This window comes from Hylobates moloch, unplaced genomic scaffold (genome assembly GCF_009828535.3).
Source record: "Hylobates moloch isolate HMO894 unplaced genomic scaffold, HMol_V3 SCAFFOLD_16, whole genome shotgun sequence".
Taxonomy (NCBI): Eukaryota; Metazoa; Chordata; class Mammalia; order Primates; family Hylobatidae; genus Hylobates; species Hylobates moloch.
In genome coordinates this window covers 67342418-67360479 of record NW_026652291.1, presented here as the reverse complement: position 1 = coordinate 67360479, position 18062 = coordinate 67342418, and positions in this window count along the sequence as shown.

Genomic DNA, 18062 nt, shown 5'->3' with positions numbered 1-18062 from the left:
CTCCCCCAGCCTGGCTGCCACCTTGCAGTTTGATCTCAGACTGCTGTGCTAGCAATCAGCGAGACTCCATGGGCATAGGACCCTCTAAGCCAGGTGCGGGACACAATCTCCTAGTGTGCCGTTTTCCAGGCCCGTTGGAAAAGTGCAGTATTAGGGTGGGACTGACCCGATTTTCCAGGTGCCGTCTGTTACCCCTTTCTTTGACTAGGAAAGGGAACTCCCTGATCCCTTGCACTTCCCGAGTGAGGCAATGCCTTGCCCTGCTTCGGCTCGCGCACAGTGCGCTTCACTGACTGTCCTGCACCCACTGTTTGGCACTCCCTAGTGAGATGAAACCGGTACCTCAAAAAGAAATGCAAAAATCACCCGTCTTCTGTGTCGCTCAGGCTGGGAGCTGTAGACCGGAGCTGTTCCTATTCGCACTTATTTTCAACCTTAGCGAAATATGTGGTTTTTACACTGCTGCAGAACAAATAGAACAGAACTTATGGTACATAATTTATGTAAGTGATTTTATGTGTGTTTTTTTAAGAGTTTTAAAATAATTCTTTAAAAATAGCTCCATTGAGACATAATTTACATACCATGAAATTCACCCATTGTAAGTGTACAATTCAATGATTTTTTAGCAACTTTATAGAATTTTGGGTAAATTTCACTGTGATTCAATTTTAGAACATTTTTCTCACCCCAAGAAATTTTCTTATGCTCATTTGCAGTCAGTACCCACCCCCCTACCCAGCTCCAGGCAGCCATTTTATCTGCTCCCAGTCTCTATAAATTTGCCTTTCCTGGAAATTTCATATAAATGGAACTGTACAATTTGTAGTTTTTTATTTTTGACTTCTTTCACTTAGCATACTGTTTTAGGGGTTCAACCAAGTTGTAGTGTGTATCAAAACTCATTCCTTTTCATTGCACAATAGCATTTCATTGTATGGATATGCTTGTCACATTGGTTTTTTCCATTCATGTCAATGGACATTTGTATTGCTTCCAATTTTTGGCTATTATAAATAATGCTATGGACATTTCTGTACAAGTTTTGTGTCAATGTATGTTTTCATTTCTTTTGGGTATATGCCTAGGAGTGGCATTGCTAGGTCACCTGGTAGCTCTAGGTTTAACTTTTTAAAAACTGCCACACTGTTTTTCAAATGGCTGTAACATTTCACATTCTTTCCAGCAATGTGTGAGGGTTCCAATTTCTTCATATTATCATCAATATCTAGTATTGTCACTCTATTTGATTGGTCATTTTAATGTGTGAGTATGCCATTTTGCTGTGATTTTAATTTGTATTTCTCTAATGACTCATAACATTGAGAATGTTGTCATTTGCCTATTATCCATTTTTTTCAGACACATGATTGGCATATACTTTCTCCTAGTCTGTAATTTGTCTTTTTAGTTTTCTTATTGGTAACTTTTGAAAGTAAAATGTTTTAATTTTGCTGAAGCCCAATTTGTCATTTTTTTTTCTTTTCTGGATCATGCTTTTAGTGTCATATCTAAGAATTTTCCCCTTATATCCAGGAGTTTCTCCTATGGTTTCTTTTAGAAGTTTTATAACTTTTGCTCTTAGAATTAGGTATTTGATCTGTTTCAAGGTAATTTTTGTGTAAGGTGTAAGGTAAGGGTCTAAATTTGTTGCATGTGGCATCTATTTGCCCCAGTAACATTTTTTGAAAAAAATCATAGTACTCATAATGACTCAATTGACCATAAATGTCAAGATTTATTTCTGATTCTGAATTCTTTTCCACTGATTTATATATCTGCCTTTATACCTATCACATTGTTATCATTATTGTAGTTTTGTATTAAGTTTTGAAGTTGAGTAGTATACGTTCTCTAAATTTGTTCTTTTTAAAAATTATTTTGCCTACTTTGGGTCCTATGAATTTTTATATAAATTTTAGGATCAGCTTGTCAATTTCTACAAAAATGACTGCTGGGATCTTGACTGGGATTGCATTGAATCCACAGAACAATTTGGGATATATTGCTATATTAATGATATTGAGGCTTCCAGTTTATGAACATGGAATGTAACTTTATTTATTTAGATCTTTAATTTCTTTCAGTCTGTTTTACAATTTTCAGAGTATAAATTTTCCGCTTTTGTTAAACTTATTACTAAATATTTTATTTTTATTGATTTTATTGGGAATTAAATCATTTCTTAATTTTACTTTTGGTGTTTGTTGCTATTACATAGAACTAAAATAGTTGATTTTTGCATATTGATCTTGTATCCTGTGGCCTTTTAAATTTATTTATTAGTTTTAGTAGACATTTATGTGGCCAACAAACATATGAAAAAAGCTCAACGTAACTGATCATTAGAGAAATGCGGATCAAAACCACAATGAGATACCATCTCACGCCAGTCAGAATGATAATTATTAAAAAGTCAAGAAACAACAGATGCTGGCGAGGCTGTAGAGAAATAGGAACGCTTTTACACTATTGGTGGGAACGTAAATTAGTTCAACCATTGTGGAAGACAGTGTGGTGATTCCTCAAAGAGCTAGAACCAGAAATACCATTTGACCCAGCAATCCCATTACTGGGTGTATACCCAAAGGAATATAAATTATTCTGTTATAAATATACATGTATGTGTATGTTCACTGTAGCACTATTCACAAGTTCAAAGACATGGAATCAACCCAAATGCTCATCAATGATAAAGTGGATAGAGAAAATGCGGTATATATACACCATGGAATACTATGCAGCCATAAAAAGGAATGAGATCATGTCCTTTGCAGGGACATGGATAGAGCTGGAAGCCATTATCCTCAGCAAACTAACACAGGAACAGAAAGCCAAACACTGCATGTTCGCCCTTGTTAGTGGGAGCTGAAAAATGAGAACACATGGACACAGGGAGGGGAACAACACACATTGGGGCCTGTTGGGGGTGGGGGGCGGGGAGAGGCAGAGCATCAGGAAAAATATGCTTACCAAGCTTAATACCTAGGTGATGGGTTGAGAGGTTCAGCAAACCACCATGGCACACGTTTACCTATGTAACAAACCTGCACATGTATCTCAGAATGTAAAATTAAAAAAAAATAGATCCCTTAGGATCATATAATTCGTGCATAAAAACAGTTTTACTTCTTTCTTTTCAATCTGTGTTTTTTGTCTTTCTTTTTAAAATCAAATCTATATTATTTACTTACTTTTTCTTGCCTGACTGCACTGGCTAGAACCTACTGTATCATGTTGCATAAGAGTGGGAAGAGTAGCTATCTCATCTATTTCCTGATCTTGGGGGGAAAAGCATTCAGTTTTTACCATTAAGCGTGATGTTTGTAGGTTTCTCATAGATGTCTTTTTTTTTGTTAAGATAAGGAAGTTCCTTTCTATTTCTAACTTGTTGAGTGTTTTACATTCAGATGTCATAATGAGGAGTTTGGCTTTTATTTGACAATAAAGGGTCAAATGTTTCTATCAAGGAAGTGGCATGATCAGAGTTATTCTTTAGAAAGGTAATTCTTAGAGTGGCATGGGAAAGAAGAGACTGGGGACAGGAAGGCCAAATAAAAGTCATCTGCAATACTCTAGGTTCTCAAATTTTAGTGCATATCAGAGTTATTGGAGTCCAGTTAAAACAGATTGCTGGTCTCACCCCCAGGGTTCCAGACTAAGTGGGTATGAGGTGGGGTTTGAGGATTTGTATTTCCTACAGGTTTCCAGGTAATTCTGATGCTGTTGGTTCACTTTGCCGACCACTGGTCCAGGCAAAGAAAAGGAACACTTGAACTAGAATGGTGGCAATAGGATAGAAAGATACCAGAGTGGAAGAGTCCATGTCTCAGGAACTTATAGGATATGGAGAATGAAGTTGGGAGTTCATGATGGCATGAATCAGACTTATATGATTGGTGGTCATGTTAATAGAGGTAGTTGTGGAATGTTACTTGAAGAGGTAGATTGATAATGCATTTGTTTATGCAGTAATGCCTACTGGATTTGAGATGCAAGAAAGATACTTAGGTGGAGATTCTCAGTAAACACTTGGGACTTCTTATCTATGAGATGTTGGGGTCAGAAATGGAAGTTTTGGAGCCATCAAGCCATCATCACTCATTTCCACCCACTATATGGAAATATAGTGAGACTGAAAGGCCTGAGCCAAAAACAGAACTGTGGAGATTCTTACCTTCTCAAAGTGGGATAAGTAGGAAACAGGAGTGGTCAGGAGAGTAGAGTATTTCAGTGAAAAAGGAAGAGAAAGGTTCAACAAAGAGCCAAGAGGGTCCAATCTTGCAGAAAAAGATGAGTGGCCTCCAGTGTCATTAGATTCTGTGATGAGGAAGTAATTGGTGACCTCTAAGAGAGAAATTTCTGCAAAGTAGAAGGGCAGAGAAAAGATTATAAAAGCTTAAGGAGTAAGTAAATGGTTACAAAGTGAAGACCACTAGGGCAACCAAATACTAAGTTGAAACTGCATCAGAAAATGATACTTTGAACTGAGTACTTTGAGCTAAAGGAGACTGGAAGGCCTCAGAAACAGCCCCAGAAGCATAGCCTCTCTCTGCCCTTCTTCTGCCCTCCTGCCTCCTGCCCCTCCTTCTGCCCTGAAGCGAGTCATGGAGACCAGAATTCCATTTCCCTAATGCGGGTCATAGAAACTAGAATCCTTCTCCCCCAAAGCAAGCCATCAAACCTAGAAAGGCTACTCTTTCCCTTTTCCATTCTCTCTTGAAGGCCCTCATTCCATAAGGATCCTGGCCCAAATCTGGGAGGAAGAATGTTGCACAGAGAGGCCAAGAACAATCTGATCAGGCAGGCTTTGCTGGATCTCCTCCCTCAGTCTGTTACCATTAGATCATACCCTTTTGTCTAATCACATTTCTACACAGCTATTTTTCATTGAACCTAAGTATAAAAACAAATTATTTTCCCTGGGTTTTTAGGTTTTCATTTCCGAAGCCTCCTATTTCATGTAAAAGTTTGATTAAACAAATTTGTTATGTTTTTTTCTTGTTAACCTGGTTTTTGTTACAGGAGTGTTGGCTGTGATCATTATGTTGGGTGAGGAAAGATATCACACCTTTCAGCCCTTACAAAACTAAATGGGAATTCAGAAAACAATATTAAAAAAATATATAGGAAAACTCACTGGGGAGTTTCAACATGCCACTCTTGGACAGAGAGAATGACCTCCATGTTTTTAGAGATTTGAAAAGCTAGTGTCTGGGAGTTTGGTGAAACCAGGAAGGAATTGTGATTAGCAGCAAGATGAGGATCAATGAACATCAAGCAAGAAAAGGAGTGGTGGCTTAGTAAATGGAAACACCACTGAGGCACAGGAAGAAGAGAGATGTGGATAGAAAAATAGAAAAGGGGGAAAGCAAAAGGGACCAAAAAGTGTCCATGAGAATGTAAAGGAGAAAAGATTTCTTTTTTTCATGCATTGCTAGGTTCATAACTGAGACCCTTATAACAAAAGATAGATTAACAAGAGAAAAGCATAACAAATTTATTTAATGTAGGTTATAGGTGACATGGAACCTTTAGAAATGGAGGCCCAAAGAAAGAGAGAAAATTGTGTATTTTTATGCTAAGTTTGGTAAAGAAGTTGTGGGGAAATATGATTAGACAAAAGGGGGTATAATCTAATGGTAATAAACTGGGGGGAATTTAGCAAGAATCTGTTTGCTCAAATTCTTCTGTGTCCCTCCCTGTGTGATATTCCTTTCTTCTGTGTGTAGGGCATATGAGGGTCTTATGACCCACTTTTAAATTTTTTTATTTTTAAAAATGGAGACGGGGTGTCGTTATGTTGCTCAGGCTGGTCTCAAACTCCAAAGCTCAAGCAATTTTCTTGCCTCAGCTTCCTGAAGTGTTGGAATTATAGGTGTGAGCCACCGCATCTGGCCTTATGACCTACTTTAGAGGAAGGTCAGAGCATTTGTGGTGTACTTCAGACAAGGGTAGGGGAAAATCAGAGAGACTTTTTTTTTTTTTCTTTGAGATGGAGTCTGGCTCTGTTGCCCAGACTGGAGTGCAGTGGTGCGATCTCAGCTCACTGCAACCTCTGCCTCCCAGGTTCAAATGATCCTTATGCCTCAGGCTCCCAAGTAACTGGGACTACAGATGCCCACCACCATGCCTGGCTAATTTTTTAATTTTTAGTAGAGACGGGGTTTCACCATGTTGGCCAGGCTGGTCTCAGGCTCCCAACCTCAGGTGATCCTCCTGCCTTGGCCTCAGAGAGACTTTTGCTTCTGCTGTTTCCTCAAATGCCAAGGTGCCATATTTTGGGAGAGCATATATCCATCAAGGGATATATTTAGGAATGTTCTAGCATGGACAGCATTATCTTACTTGGTTACTCAATCCTCTAATGACAAAAAGGAATGTTCATGTTGCCTGAATTTACTCTTACGTACACCTGTTTCTTTCTTAACACCAAAAATTAATGGCAATCTCTCTCACCTTCAAGTGCAGTCCATAGAAGTCTGAAGTGTGCAACAAGATAATTATTACTGAAATAATCTGTATTTTCCCAGTGCCACAGTATAGTAATGTGATAGGACTTTACAGGTGTCTTTGAAAGGCCTGTGGGGTTGGGACTGATGAGAACTGAGAGAAACACTCACATAACCCAATGAAAGAGGAGTCCAAATGCAGTTCTTATACAATTAAGCAATACAGAAAAGTACTTTTGTCATCATGTGTACCCCTTCCCCCTCTTTTAGGTCATTTGAAACAATAGTTAGAAACATACGTGATTCCAAACCCGACCTTATACCTTGTGATTTTAGTTTTTTCAGGCACAGAGGAGAAATTTCTTTAGCTGAACTGCTTGCTCAGTGTACATTGAAGAACTGGTGTTCACAGTATAGCTGATAGCTAGTGGAAATGAAATAATCTGTATTGACACATTTGGAAGTTTCACGTCTTTTTCCACTTCACATGCTAACGTGATAATTGCTAGACTGATGATTTTTCCAGTGACAAATCTCCCTTTGTCAATATTTAGACCTGTGTATAGAAAGCTTATCTAACACACCTGGCTAATTTTCACTTCATTTAAAAATAAATGGAAGATGTTTAGCTTGCCGGGTTAAAACAAAAAAAAAGAGGTTTCATAAATAATTTTCTCAAAACACCTTTATGATAATAAGATAATTGCTATAAAAAGTAATTTTCTTCATTAAATGTATTTGATCAGATTTAAAATCTTGGCAGAAGTATGTGTGAAGATCATCTTAAGGATTTTGAGGCTTTTTTTCTTGAGGAAAATTCTTTGGAAACTCAAAAAATCACTTGGAATATTCACGGGAAACTGATTTGGATTTTGCAGCTTTGAAAGCCTCTCCCAGAGTTTGATTTACTTGTTATTGGTTTGAGATGCTCCACTTGTAATCAATCCCCGGCACATCATGACTTCCACAAACTCAGAAGAATCTTGATCTTAATTTAGTGTCTTGGAAGATTAAAACTTATTCTAGAAAAACTCTCCTAGATAAGCTCAAGGTGACCCCATTCTCTCTAAGACTCCTGGGGAGTCACTTAAGAAGAGAAAGCTACAAAAGAGCCTTTACTCACTTCATTGTTTCCTCACTGGGTGGACGACCCTTGTTTTACTTCATTTTGGGAAGCAGGAATTTCTGTTTCACATATGAATCCCTTTGGCAGCCACTGGTGCTACCACCCTGCCCCACGACCCTCCAGGTCCTTGCAAGACAGATAGAGTGCCAAGAACTAGAAATGCTCATTTCAGAAAGCTGAGATGAATGGAGATCTTAAGTTGTTTTCTGACTGTTTTGTCATCATCATGTTTTTTGGGGTTTTGATGTTCCTCTCACTCCCTCTTCTTCTCTTTTCATGAAATGTAATTGCTGTTTAAAATGTTAGCCTGGCTTTCTTTTGAAAGTAGAACCACTCTGACAGTAACTGGGTTAACTGTATTGTTAAGTTTTTCTGGTTTCCAAAGGACGCTTCAAAAGTGTGGAAATAAAACTCTTTCTTTTCTTCTTCTTTTTTTTTTTTTTTTATGGCTAACAACTTCCCAGCCTTCTAATTTGCTGTTCTGTTGCATTGGCGTTCATTATCTTTATATTACAATTTAGTCATTCTGTTTGAGTTTCTATCCTTTCTCTTCGAGTTCTTGCTGAAAACGGCAATAAAAGTAACACAGCTGAAGCTAGCCGGCAAACTAAAGACATAATGAGAACAGCACTTTCATAGGAATTCCATTCTACATCACGGATTTCATTTGCAAATATTCAGAATGAAAAGCATACTTAAAGTATATTGAGTTCTTTCTGTCTCTTCTCTTTCCATCTAGAATCAATTATAAAATAAAGCACATCGTTTTTATCTTCACTTGCCTGTAGAGGGAATCAGGTCACTTAGCCTCTGAAGATTTGGAGTAAAGGCCCAAGAAAATATTAAATATTATCATTTTTGTAGAGCCAAAGTGCACGGTATTGCAACACCAATGTTTTAAGTTGTAGAATAAGGTAAGTTAAAGCTGAGTGGCTAGACTTTGCTAGTTATTCTGGAAAGTCAACTAAAACAAATTGACCATTAATTGTAAACTCGCAAGCAGATGCAATAACTAACTAAGGGCAGCCCACAGAATGTAGACCATGTAGAAAACTTTCACTTAACAATGAGGACACATTCCAAGAAATGCATCATTAGGCAGTTTTGTCACTGTGGGAACATCATAGCATGCACACACACAAACATAGATGATACAGCCTGCTACATACATAGACTATATGGGATAGCCTATTGCTCCTAGGCTTGCATATTACTCTACTGAATACTGCAGGCCATTGTAACATAATGATAAGTATTTGTCTATCTAAGCATAGAAAATGTACAGTAAAAATACAGTATTATAATCTTATGGGACCACCAGGGCATATGTGATCTGTGATTGGATGAAACTTTGTTATGTGGTGCATGACTATATCAAAGAAATACCCTTAAAAGAGTGCCTATATTTTTTGTCACCCCATCACAATGATACCAAATAATTAAAAATAATGTCCACTTTAAAGCAATAATTCTAACAACTCAGTGAACTTCATGGGCTTGCATTCTTTAATAGAAATAGAAATCTCAGCATTTATAATTAACAAGACTTGGTTTTCTATTCACTTTTTTGGCAAAACGATTCACAATAAAGCTATGTGCAAGTACTTCCTAGAATTTAGTTTTGATTGGAACATAATGGGCCAGACAATTAAAGGAGAATGAAAATGAAATAAATATAAGCATTTCTAGAAATGGATAATGAGTTAAAAGAATAGCATAATTTGAATGAATTCAATTATGTGTAAAATATAGTGTTTTTCATGCTCTTATCGGATATCATAGAGTATTTTTTCTTTAGAAACTATCAATCTCTTCCTATAGGCAGAACTATGTGGGAAACCTAAATTATTATTACAAAGTTGCTTCGAGGACAGGGAATCAAATAAATGGGATGAGGTTTTATTTAATATTTAATGGAAGCAGGAAGATAGCCTGAGCTATCCTTCTTAAGGAAGAATTGGTTTTATAAATGGAACCAGAATACTGGAGGTCCTTTGAGTATTGCTCCCTTTTTCCTGGAGGAAGCTTAGAAAAGTTATGTTTGGCTGCTTGATCCTTCTTTCTAGTTTTTTTGTTTTGTTTTGTTTTGTTTTGCTTTTACTCATCCCACATATTCTTTGTTTAGGATGAGCTGCATAATTTAATCAACATGTATGTGTAATGGCCATTTGGTTCCTTCAGTTCACTTTACATGTTTATATTTTGGTCCAGTTCATGCTCATCTTATAGTTTTACCCTCTGGTCTTTTAACTATGTATTTCAGTATCATCTTGGGACCTTTAAATGAAGATTCCTGGACCCCCAAGAGTTATACCTTTTTAGTGGATCAGGAGTGAGTCCCAGGAGAGGACTTAGTTGCAGGAGACCCTGGGATAGATAACTCTTTGAAAAACACTGCTAGAGAGTATTTTATTTTATTTATTTTATTTTTTGAGACAGAGTCTTGCCCTGTCGCCCAGGCTGGAGTGCAGTGGCATGATATTGGCTCACTGCAACCTCTGCCTCCCGAGTTCAAGCAATTCTTCTGCCTCAGCATCCCGAGTAGCTGGGATTACAGGAGCCCATCACCACGCCTGGCTAATTTTTGAATTTTAGTACAGACAGGGGTTTCAGCATTTTGGCCAGGCTGGTCTTGAACTCCTGACCTCAAGTGATCCACCTGCCTTGGCCTCCCAGAGTGCTGGGATTACAGGAGTGAGCCACCGTGCCTGGCCCTAGAGAGTATTTTAAATTAAATTTTTGACTATATAATATGTGGTTCAAAAATAATAATGCCATTCTCAAAGCTGCCTCATCTCTCACCCCTATGGCCCACTGAGATGCAGCCACCAAAATGGGATTAGATGTGTATGTCTGTAACCTGTGGAAGGAGAGAGAAGGAAATAGGATTGGATAGAAGTGTCAGACTGCAGCCTAGTTCCAAAAAAGGTCAGCTGGGCTAATAATGGGGAGTCTCTTGTAAGAGAAGCTTCCTGGCTTGCTGGAATGGGTTTGTCTTAGTGCCCTAATCTTAGTGCTCCTACTTAGTCATTGTGTAGGAGCAGCCTGTGGGATGCTGGCCTTGGCCAAATATAGTGGTAAAGATCCAGAGGGATGGTGGCTGGGGCCATAAGCCAGTGATGCTCCCTGTAGTAGCATATCTGAATGACACAGTTCATGGCCATTCTGCATTGTTAGTAGTTTCTCGTGAATCCCTTCACGAGGGATTGGGCTGGTCACGGTGGCTCACGCCTGTAATCCCAGCACTTTGGGAGGCTGAGGTGGGCAGATCACGAGGTCAGGAGATCAAGACCATCCTGGCTAACACGGTGAAACCCCATCTCTACTAAAAGTACAAAGTATCTTTTTGTATATAAAAACAAATATAAGGATATTCTCTGTTTTTCTTCTTTTTTCACAAAATTAGGAGCATTCCACTTGCCTTTTTCATCCAAATCTCAGAGACCTTTCCATATTAATACATGCAAAACTTCCTCATTCTTTTACAGTTTGCTAGTGTTCTATTGTTTGGCTATACCATGATCTTTATTTTTTTGAACAGTCTTTACTGATGAGCATTTAAGTTATTTCTATTCTAAAAATGCTGTTGTTTCAAAACTTTTCCAGACACTATTTTGCATATATGTAAATATATCTGTAGGATAGATTGATAGATTCCAGAAAAGAACTACTGGGTCAAAGGATACGTACAGGTAATTGTGACAGGGGTTGTCAGATTTCTCTCCATTGAACATGAAACCTATACAAAAGGGTTATACCTAGTTATATTTCTGATGTTTAAAAGTGCCTTTTGTTCACGTAGCCAATTGACTGTTATCAAATGTCTGGATTTTTGCCAATATAATAAGCGAAAAGTGATATTCAGACTAGTTTTGTTTTGCATTTATCTTTTTATAAAGAGTAGATTTGAATATAGATATTTGAGGCACTTTATTTTTCTTTTCTGTGAACTGGCTATTCTTATACTATGCTTATTTTTCTGTTGAGTTGTTTTTTTTCTTATTGATTTATGGGAGTTTAAAAAATATGAGGGAGATTACACATTTATCTATGATAATGAGGTGAAACTTCCAAGTTTCTTGCTTGTCTTTCTACCTGTGTATGGTATTTGACATGTGGGAGGAATACACACACACATACACACACACACACAGAGTACGCATATACTTTAAAAACATTTCATATACTTAAATTTGCCAAGTATTTTGGGGAGGAGCTTCTGGATTTTGAGTCATACTTATCAAAGCCTTTGCTATTCCAAGGACATAAAGGGATTCTCCTAGGTTTTCTTCTGGTATATTGATATGGTTTGATTGTGTCTCCACCCAAATCTCATCTTGAATTATAGTTTCCATAATCCCCAAGTGTTGTGGGGGAACCGGTGGGAGGTAATTGAATCATGGGAGCAGTTGCCCTCATGCTGTTCACGTGATAGTGAGTGAGTTCTCACGAGCTCTGATGGTTTTATAAGGGGTCATTTTCCCTTTTGCTCAGCACTTTTCTCTTGTGCTGCCATGTGAAGAAGGATGTGTTTGCCTCCACTTCTGCCATGATTGTAAGTTCCGTGAGGCCTCCCCAGCCCTGCAGAACTGTGAGTCAGTTGAACCTCTTGCCTTTATAAATTACCCAGTCTCAGGTATTTCTTCATAGCAGCATGAGAATGGACTAATACATGTATATATATATAATTTAATCTTTTACAGTGAAATCTTGAATCTATTTGGTTTAAAGTGTAAGGTAAGAATCCAGCATAATTTTTCCCCAAGAATTTACTCCAGCTCCATTCATTCAATGGGCCATCTTTTACCCACAGTCTTGAGGTGCCACTTTTGCTATATTTTAACTTATGCTAAATTCCCTTATGTATCTGGATCTATTAGTCCCATTGGCATATCTATTCATGTGTTGGTATCATATCTTCTAATTTGAGGCTTTTAAATATGTTTTAATATTTGGTAAGACTAATCCTCCCTCAGCTCCTCTCTTTCATTGGTTTCCTGACTATTATTCTTTATTTTTTCCAAATACACTTTAGAATTGTTTCAAAAATCAAACAAAGAAAAATAAAAAACTTGATTGGGGCTTTATTAGGATTCTGATAAATTTATGAACTAACTTATAAAGAATGATGACTTTAGCACATTGAGTCTCTGTGTTAATGAACATGACATAGTCGAGTTTTATGTTCTAAGAATCTTACTTATTTCATTTTTAAAATATTGAGATATTTCACTATAGTTCCCAAGTGCTAAAAACATTAACTGCTCATTGAATATGTTAAAATATAATTTTCAAAGAGGGTAAATCATGACTCTTATGAATATGTATAATAAACAGATGTCAAAGATTTTATTTATCTCATAAGTAATGAGGGAACCAGTAAGATGTTATTTTAATCCAAACAGCTTTGAGAAGATAGGTGCCTATAAGAAATTTAATGGATTGCTGGGTTGGATACAGAATTAGTTTATGTCCAACAGCACTGTAAGTCTTTGTGGTCATTTGTTCTACTGGACAGAAATGATTTGTACATTTATTAAACAAAACACTATACCTTAACCTTTGCCCCTACAGAATTGGAAAGTAATCCAGGCAATAACATTAAGCACAACCTTGCAGTGAAATAATACCCATTTCTTTTTCCAGTTTCCAAGTTTCAGAAATTATTTTTTCTAGCAAGCATATCATTAAATAAAATCGTTAGTATTTTCAAATTTAAAACTTTGTTTGATTGGATTTCGTCTTATTATGTATTATTATTATTTTGTGGTGACCGTAGGTGGTTCCTTCTCTTTGATGATTTGTTTTTCTTATAATGAAACCCTAGTGATGTTTCTTGGACAAAGAAATCTTTAAGAAGGCATTGCATTAATTTAATAAATATTTACTGTGTGTTGAGCACTCTTCTAGGTTCTTAGGATACAGCAGTGAACAAAACAGAGAAAGCTCTCTGTCTTTGTGGACCTTGCAGTCTGTCTGGGTGAGCTGGACAATAAACAATAAATGTAATAATAAAGTGTATAATGGGTAGGAGGTGATAAAAGAGAAAACAGAGGAGTAAAGAACAGCAGGAATGTAAGAAGAGGCGTGTGAGTTGCAATTTCAAGCAGGGTGGTTAGGGTAGGCCTCACCGAGACAGTGACTCTTGAGCAAAGGCTTGCAGGAGATGAGGGAGTCAGCCACATAGGGATCTAAGGTGAGAGAATTTTTGGCAAAAGTCACAGTAGGGCCAATGCCCTAATGAAGGAACTTGCTAGGCCTGATTAAAGAACAGCAAAGAGACCAATATGACCGGAATGGAGTGAGGCAGAGAGGAGGTTCAAGATCTTATGCAGAGTCTTGAAGACCGTAACGGAATTTTGTATTTTATTCAGAGTGAGATGAGAAGCGGATGAGTGATATAATATGACATATTTCAAAGGAGTCCTTTGGCTGTTGTGGTGAAAATAGAAAGGGTGGTCAAAACTGGAAACAGGAAAGGCTGTTGAAATAATTCAAGAAAGGGATTTTCGTGGCTTGGACCAGGGTAGTAATAGTAGAGAAGGGAAGAAAAGGTTGGATTCTGCGTATCTTGTGAAGGTAAAACCAATATGATTTGCTAGTGGATTTGATATGGTAGGTTAAAAAAGGAGTAAAAACTCACAGATTTTTGGTTTGAGCCACTGGGAGGATGGAACTACCATTGACTGGGATGGGGAATGCTATGGGTAGGACAGATTTGATGGAATAAAATCAGGAAGCTCAGTTTTGAAGCTGTGGACCTTGAGATAACTAATAGATATTCAAGTGGGGATATCAAGCAGACAATTGGATACCTGAGTCCTAAGTTCAGGACTGAAGGCTGTGTTGAAGATGTAAATTTGACAGTCATTGAATCACAGCTGGGATTTAAAGCCAAGACTGGATGAAAACCTGTAGATATAGTTATTGAACCTTGGGACCCTCTAACATTAAAGAGGTCATTTCTTGATATGACCAAGCAACCTGTGTTTGATTAGTATCAACTGAGGTTTGATCCATATCAATAGCAAAACATAGCAGAGATTTTTGTACTATTCATTATTGACTAAAGGTTAAGCCAAGTATATGTTCAATGAAATCCTTCTGTAATTTCAGTAAGTAAAATTGCAAGTAAATGATAAAAATTCTTTGAAAATAGTATTTGATAATAGCTAAAGAAAAGAACATCTCATATAGAAACACATGTTCTGTGCTTAGCTTCATTTCACATAGTACTAAACATTTTAGGTTCATCAGAGAAATATATTAGATGTGTATTATATACCTTGACCTTTAGAACTCATTGTCCAAATGTTACACAGGTTCATAGATGCAATTACAGCATTATACTGTCTCTGATATTTGATAGGTTTTGCAAAAAGAGCTGGTAGTTAACAAAACCTTAATTACTTGTACCATATAATTATACTGAAAGCATGGACTGTCTTTTTTGGGGGGAGCAGCAGGGAAGTGTGTGTGATCTATATACAGCTCCCTGATTTGATCATGTTGAGCATGTTTGAAGGAGAGCCCAGCATATTCTGGAGAAAGCAGGCAGGCCTTGAAAACAGCTTAACAATTAAAATTTTTCTTCTTCTAAAAGTTCTCTGAAGCCCATCAATACTTGGCATAGCAGCTTCGAAGACCCCTCTGCTCTCCTATGGATTGGTTTAGGGTTTCCACACCATGGTTTTACTCATTCCTTCTGCTTAGGAACATTCGTTTAAAGATTTAAAATTAGCTGCTTCTACTACTATCAACTGAAGACTTTATATACAAGTAACTTTATCATGTAGATCATAGCAACATGATAAAGGCAAACCACAGAGATAGAAATGGAGGGGAAGGCATTTTCATTCATAAAATTCCTTTGGAGTCATGATTAAAAATTTTATCCTGTTAAAATTCAGACCAAAGACAGTAGTCAACTACTGCCCAGCCACATGTGTTCCAAGCAGATACTGAATAAATGTTAGAGCTAAATTCCTCATTGGTTTGAAGATTATAAGCTTAATTTCTATGGTTACTTTTGCCTTTACCCTGTCTTATGAACTGAATTGTGTCATCCCCAAATTCATATAAGGAAACCCTAACCCACAGTGTGACTGTATTTAGAGATAGGGCCTAGAAGGAAGTAATAAAGGTTGAATGAGGTCACGAAGGTGGGGGGCTACTTCAATAGGATTAGTGTAATTAGAAGAAGAATAGACACCAGAGAGGTCTCTCTCTTTACAGAGGAGAGGTCATGCGATGACACAGTGAGCAGGCAGCCACCTACCAGCCGGGAAGAGAGGCCTCACCAGAAACCAACTCTGGTGGCGCCTTGATCTTGGACTTCTAGCTTCTAGAACTGTGAGAATAAAACAAACAAACAAAAACAAAAAACAAAAAACAAAAAACTCTGTTGCTTAAACCACGCAGTCTGTGTTATCTTATTATGGTGACCCAACCAGGCAAATACACCTGCTTTATTTTTCTTTGCAATACTTACTACCACATGACCTGTGAGTTTATACATATATATGGCATGTAAGTTGGGACTTTTTGGTTTGTTGCTGTGCTATTGCCTTGCAGGTAGTAGGCATGCAATGAATTTTTGTTGAACAAATTAAATGGGCTTGCCTAGGGAGAGAGATAATAAACAAAGAAAACACCACATTTCTTGGGATGTGGTGTCTGACCCACATAATTACATTTACCATACAATTGATGTAGCTATTTCATCTCCTCTCCTGTCCTTTTCTAATCTCATCTTCCTCATCAGATTGTGTGGTCTTTGAGGGATAATACCTATCTTTATTTGGGGTCTCCTGGAAGTAGATCCTAAGACAAAGATTCCAGATGCAGGGAGTATCTGTAGAGGAATAGGGAGGTGATTAAAGGAAGGAAAGGGAGCCAATAAAAATTGTAGTAATAAGCCAGCCACCACCATGGGCAACTGGAGCTTAATCCTGTGGTGACACTCTGGGAAAGGATAAAAGTCAAATGTAGAAATGATCTTTCCTAATGGGTGAGGGAGCTGGGGCAGTCATTCACTGACTTCTGAGAGAGTCATTGTCCTGTTACTATAGGCAACAGGGTCTGCCACAGCTCCAGAAAGTCACCAGGTACAGAGATACTGACCCTGGCAGCTGGAAACCTGCTCCTAAAATGCAAGCATCCCAGGAACATGGGTGGAGCTTAAGGTCTCTGCTGTAGCACTCATCCATCTGTCTGCATAACTTAGCAGCACCTAAAAGTTTATTGACACAATATGAAGTATCAGGTCTTTCCTGCTGGTGGGGCTTAGAAAACAATACCCCAAACTAAGGGCCTCAGAAGCAGAAGTTTTTCTTGGACCTTCTCCTGCTCCTGCCTGCCTGTCTCTCAGTCCTATTCTTCCCCAAGGCTAGCTATAGAAACTAGAATCCCTCTTCTCCAACGCAGGCATAGAAACCAGAACCCCTGTTTCCCAAAGCCAGCCATAAAAACTGAAAATATTACTCTAACTTTTCCTCTGCCTTTCTGTGTAAAAACTGGCCATAAATAAATTATCTGACCTACCTCGTTTGACTGTAGGTGATAAGACCCTCAATCTGGAGAGGGTCCTATCCCACACCCAGAAGGAAGGAATGCTGCTCAGAGAGGCCAAGATGAATCCAAACAGACAGGCTTTGCTGCGTTTTCCCTCTCAGTCTATTAGCTTTAGACCATACCCCTTTTGTCCAATCATATTTCTACATGGCTGTCTATATTTTGTTGAACTTAACTGTAAAAATGGATGATTTCCCCTGTATCTTTGGGTCTTCATTCTGAAGTTTCCTGTGTATACACATTAAATAAATCTGTATGCCTTTTTTTCCAATTAATTTGTCTTTTCTTTTGAGATGGAGTCTCGCTCTGTCACCCAGGCTGGAGTGCAGAGGCATGATCTGGGCTCACTGCAACCTCCGCCTCCTGGGTTCAAGCGATTCTCTTGCCTCAGCCTCCTGAGTATCTGGGATTACAGGTATGTGGCACCATGCTTGGCTAATTTTTTGTATTTTTAGTAGAGATGGGGTTTCACCGTGTTAGGCAGGATGGTCTCCATCTCCTGACCTTGTGGTCTGCCTGCCTCGGCCTCCCAAAGTGCTAGGATTACAGGCATGAGCCACCGTGCCCAGCATAATTTGTCTTTTTGAGTTGATTTTTCAGCGATGCTTCAGAGGGCAAAGGGGCAATTTTACCTTGGTCCCTACACTGGAGCTTTAGCATTAAAAAGCAATGAAAACTGACTTAAGAAATTCACAAAACCACTTCATCTTATATTTTTATCCACATATGGAAAATGTATTCCAATTATCTACAAATATCCATGAGATAGATGGGGTGTGCTGATGTCCAAGTTAATGGTGATGGGATCAAACTTCTGGGCCGTGTGGCCTTGGTTTGACCTCCCGTTTAGGTATTGATGTTTTCTCTTAAGCTCAGTTCTGGCGTTGTTTCAACCCTGGATGTTATTCGAT